The following is a 5,532-nucleotide window of genomic DNA, read 5'->3' as shown; positions in this document are numbered from 1 at the left end:
CGTGACATGGCAAAAATTATTTAACACAACATGCGTAGTTTATGTATTTGTTGCTATAGGTTATTGATAAAACTTGAAATAAATAATGGGACACAATGAAAAATTGTGCTTGTTATTCTTTCATTTTTTTCCCGTGAAATGCTACGAGATGCGGGGTTAATGTGCCAGCGTTGCGCAAGCGTTCGTGTCCCCGCGGTCAGCGCATCGAGCAGACGACAGCCGTGGAAGCGAATGGAACGCTCCTACGCGTTCGCGCACTCATTGTACTCATCTACTCTACCGCGCCTAAGCCAGCGTTTCCATACAATCCCGCAGAAACAGGCAGAAGACCAGAAAATAACGCTGGTCAACAAAGCAACGCCGCTCGCGTGCACGAGGGCTGGGCTTGTTCGGGATCGTCATGCGCACGTAACCTCTTGGTCGGATGCCAGAGAGGGTGGGGAAGAGATTTGGCTTGCGAATGCTACGCAGAGAAGCGGCAAGGGTTTCGAGCTCGCCTCCTCTCACCCTTGTTTCGCGCCGCTTCAAAAAACCTGTTTTCTCTGCTCCTAATTAACCAATTCGAAAAATTTTTGTGGCAAAACGTACCTGATCGGACACCCAACAACTTCCACTGTCTAACTAAAATTCGATATGCGGCCTGGTGAGTGGCCCTTTATATGAGTGGCCCTTTGTATTGTGCGGGTGAGTGGCCCTTCGTATTGTGCGCCCAGGGCTTGACTCTAAAGTAGGCATTCAAGCTATATGGCACACGAAGGGCACTCTGCTTATTGCAGCGATCGCAATTGCCAAAACGAGAGCTAAGCTATTGATGACAGGAAGAACGGCTTAACATTTGGCGCTCACCGTGTGAATAGTTGTACATTCTCTTCGTACGTGTTTCTTTCCGTATGAGCCACTCTCAAGAAGTTTTTGGCTCCACTCCATTATGGAAGTGTCATTCCAACTTCTCGCTAACACATTCCTTGCTTTGCCCTATAAGACGAAACTGACCGTTTTTGCAGAGATGCAGCCACATGCTGCTGCGCACAAAGTCGGAGGCAATGGCTCTAGCATTGCCTCCTGTAATGCAAGGAAACTTCCAAGTTTGCAAACACTTCGCCATCATCCGTGGTGTCAACTATAAATCAACGACCTTAATATATATTTACTCCACAATCCTAGCATACGCACTATTCTCAGTGTAATCTAGTGTGAGAAAACTTACTGGCTTTCTGTGGTAGTGCTTCTACGATGCTGAATGCCACAATAGGGCTAGCGATTTCCGTCTACAATTAAAGCTCGGAAAGAGATCGTGCTGAATGCGATGGCGGTCTAAGAGAACTGGTTGCTGCGTTGAATTTCGCTGTCAGGACTGAAGAACAAATAAGGATTCGGTGATGCGCTTAACATACACACAGTCCCAAAGAAAAACGTGCACAAGTATAGCGAGCAGCGTAACGTTGTTTATTCAACAAACATTGTGCCAAACGACGCCGCAGTCGGGTCAATGGTGAGCCATTTATCACTGGAGTCGTACACGAGGAAGTTTTTCTTCACGCCCGAACACACTACATGCTGCACTCATGGCTAACTTAGCAGCATCGCAGGCCTCTCCTTCTGCCATGAACATGGTCACTGAAATGAACGTTTATATGAAAGAATGACCTTCACGTTTGCCAGTTTGTTGCATGAAGAGTCGCAGATACTACTAGAAATGTCCGGCAAGAGGCAAACGTATTGACAAGTATTTTAATGAATGACTTATTGTCATGATGTATAAGACTTTCATAACTTTGTAAATGCAGAATTCGGCAAATCTTTGGAGTGGTAATCTATAAAAATACCTGATGATTTCTTTAGTTTCTAAATGCTGGCACAATAGATGTTCTATTTTTTGTTCTCTCACTGTATAAGAAAATACTAAGACGTATTAAACCACAAGAGTTATTCTGTTATTTCTTCATGCGCTCTATATTACGGGCTACCAGACATAGTCCCACACTTAACCAATGTGTTACATGAGTGATCTTCAGGCCATAGTCAAAATTATCTGTTCTACTTTTGAATAACAGGTGCGGCACCAGTTATTATCTGTATAATAAGCAAACACCAAAGAGAAAAGGATAGGAAGTCCAGTAAGAAGAAAAAAAGAACTAAAAACTTGTGATATAACAAACGATACACAATCAGTGGGCCAGTGAAGCGCTTTGGAAGGAAATCCTAAATATTCAGATAAACTTTACGTGTGAACTGGCGTTGGGGAAATATATAGTATTCTCGCTCCCACATTTAGGAGAACGGAATTTATTTTCAGCATAGTAAAGCGTTCGGGCCTATTTGTACAGGTAGGCATAGTAAACACATTCCTCCTCGTATCAAAACTCCACCTTGCGATCTCAGCCTCACCACGTTTTATCTTATGGCAAAGAAACGCAAACTTGAAAAGTAAAGCTACGGTATTTGCCAGCTTGGAAGTTTTACTATTGGTGGGTATCAGCTCACAAGTTGCACTGTAGGCAAAGAATATTGCGCGTTCAACAGTAGAAGGTAAAAAACTCGTTGTGTATAATACGTTACCTATAAGGAGGACCAACATGAGGAATCCGTAGCCGACATGCATTTTTATTATAAAATGAGAAGTGGCAGTGTGATCCACAAAGTGTGTCTAGAACCATCAGGTAAAGAATGCAGAAAAGACTTGTATTGTTATCACATTACCAACCAAGGCTTACTCCTTCTAGCACACAATTCACAGTGTGAAAGTTATAATCAAAGATTCACTATACTCGTTGGCTAGAAGCGCCAGTGACAAAAAAGAAAGGCCTCCTCTACACCGGACACGCCGAGAAAGTAAATTTTGCTACTCTGAAATTTGTTTATTGTATTTAATAGCATCATTCGTGAGTGTGGCGTTACAGTTTTAAGCACTCGCTTAAATACTATTGGGTGTATCATGTATTTCATCATCATCATAATCATCATCAATATCATCATCAACATCATCATCATCATCATCATCATCATTATCAGTAGCAGCAGCAGCAGCAGCCTGACTACGTCCACTGCAGTACAAAGCCTGTTCCGCCTGTCAACTCGGTCCTGTGCTTTCTGCTGCCACTTTATACCCGCAAACTGCTTAATCTCATCTGCCCAACCAACTTTCCGTCTCCCCTTAACCCACATTCCTTCACTGGGAATCCAGTCAGTTACCCATGATGACCAATGGTTATCCTGAATACGCGTTACATGCCCGGCCCATGCCCGTTTCCTTTTCTTGATTACAACAATGATATTCTTAACGCCGGTTTGTTTCCTGGTTCCTCTGCGCTATCATATATTTAATACGATACCGCGATATCATAAATTGTATATTTATGTTGGTTAAATAGAACCTAGTTCTCTGCTCACTTTTCCTGCTTCAGTTTACGCCTGAAATATATTCCGGCACAAAAAAAATTACACTCACTGAAATTGTGGCCTATTGCTTTCAGATATTTTCTTAGCAGCTTTATGTATGCCTGTGTCATAGGGAAAGATAATAACTGCATTGTTACACTTGTCACACGAACTTTAGCAAGCACTGCCCACATTCTGTTTTTTGTGTGTAGCCGCTTAAAGTGCAGTGTGCACAATTTTACATCAAGCTTCGGGGCATCTCACGCACCAAAGTGTGCACATCCATTCAGGCTTCCTAAATACACAAGTAACAGTTATTTGTCTTCGCTGTGTTGTGTATTGGTGCAGATGATCACTTTGACGGAGACGCTACCAAGTTCGAGGAGGGTTTACACGAGTCGCATTCTAGGAGGAACGTGAAATTCCATTTTATTCCTTCACACAAAATGAGTACAAGAAACAAATCATGCATGGGTTTGGGACCTACTAAGCCCGTTTTCTAAAGCAGGTGTTCAAGCTATTTAGATATGTATTTACACGCTTAGAGACACCAATTAGTGAAACTCAGCCAAAACAACACAGTCATTTGTTTTATTGTATAATAGCACTGCGTGTCCTAATATCATGCCATATGATTTAACGTATTTATAAACAGTGCATCAGAAGTCGTGCCTCAAAGGGGTGTCATATCAAAAGTTTTCTCCCTGCAAAGACGAATTTCCCGCCATTTTCACAATATACTGAAATTGGTTGCATATAAATATTACAAAAATTGAAGTATCTTGAAACCCATAAAACACTGTTTTCTTGAAATTGTTATTTTTGGTATATAAATGTTTACCACTTGTTACGGTGCGTAATACGGCAATGACTGAGTTCAAGCTGCGTGATGTGAGAAGTAATGTAAATAGCAACACGAGTGCGGGAGTTAACCAGCACAGAAACCTTATTTACTGGTAATCTTACTTTGCGTAACTTCAAAAACATACTCACTGCACTTTTGGGCTAGACAATTGAGAAGCTCTAAATGAAAGGTACAGGTACAGATTAATACGCTAGTATATGTGTTGGCAATGAAATGGAACCACGAGAATATTTCAATTGTCAATGCGCCCAGAGTAAAGCACATGGTGCGATTGTTGTGCCTACATAGGGGTGCAGAACGGCTGCTGCGTTGTGCACACTATGTCGTGGTTTAGGTTCACAGAATAAAACACATTAGGCACAGTATGAGAAATATACCTGGATCTTTCCGAGGGGACAACAGCAGCTGTCGGCGCAACGTGGAATTGTTCCAGCACTGTCGGCATCCGCTTTATATTGTATGACGCATGGTCAATGCCCTAGGCGACAAAAAAATAAATGCTGGAGTAATGCAAAGCATGCGGTCAACTTTGCTAGTTACGATGAAAACACACTGAAAAAATCGGCGAACTTCATACTAGCAAATTAACGATGAGAGATTAGAAGATAACAAGGATGTAATGGCATAACATGATTGCAGCTTGCTTGTCAGAGCGAATGTCAACCATGTATATGTGGCCTGAGATCATTTCACTACGTTTGTCATGGCCGTCATTGCGGGACATGATAAGAGGCACTCTCAAGAAGGCCGACTTTCATACATAAATTTTTCTTTGATACGAGGTACTACACTCAGTAAAAAATATGAAATACGTACTACTAAATAACTATGCGAGTTAATCTACAGCTTTATTGAAAAATAGGAGCACTTCATGGCAGCAAACAGTGTAATAAAAGAAATCTTAGCAAAGGCAGACTCACATGACCCGGTGGCAAGTAATTACAGCAAACGTCACTCGGTCATTTCTGTCATAAAGTTGTTTTGAAGGACATCTAATCACCTATGTGTCATGATGCGAGAATGTTTGAAGTGTGCAGCATACATATATCAAAAGTATTGCCCCGCCGCGGTGGTCTAGTGGCTAAGGTACTCGGCTGCTGACCCGCAGGTCACGGGATCGAATCCCGGCTGTGGTGGCTGCATTTCCGATGGAGGCGGAAATGTTGTAGGCCCGTGTGCTCAGATTTGGGTGCCCGTTAAAGAACCCCCGGTGGTCGAAATTTCTGGAGCCCTCCACTACGGCGTCTTTCATAATTATTTGGTGGTTTTGGGACATTAAACACCACAAA

The 5,532-nt window shown here is 42.3% G+C and overlaps 1 long non-coding RNA gene across 1 annotated transcript; it reads right to left on the bottom strand.

Moving 5' to 3' along the window:
• Positions 1-1,427: 1,427 nt before the first annotated feature.
• LOC119179707 (uncharacterized) lies at positions 1,428-4,717 on the bottom strand. The gene is made up of 3 exons (XR_005110855.2): positions 4,621-4,717; positions 2,560-2,647; positions 1,428-1,617 (listed from the first exon to the last, which is right to left on the bottom strand). It is a non-coding gene; the product is annotated as an uncharacterized LOC119179707 (long non-coding RNA).
• Between the last annotated feature and the right edge of the window lie 815 nt (positions 4,718-5,532).

This window comes from Rhipicephalus microplus, chromosome 7 (assembly GCF_043290135.1).
Source record: "Rhipicephalus microplus isolate Deutch F79 chromosome 7, USDA_Rmic, whole genome shotgun sequence".
In the NCBI taxonomy this organism is placed as follows: domain Eukaryota; kingdom Metazoa; phylum Arthropoda; class Arachnida; order Ixodida; family Ixodidae; genus Rhipicephalus; species Rhipicephalus microplus.
This window is presented reverse-complemented; position numbering and strand designations above follow the sequence as displayed.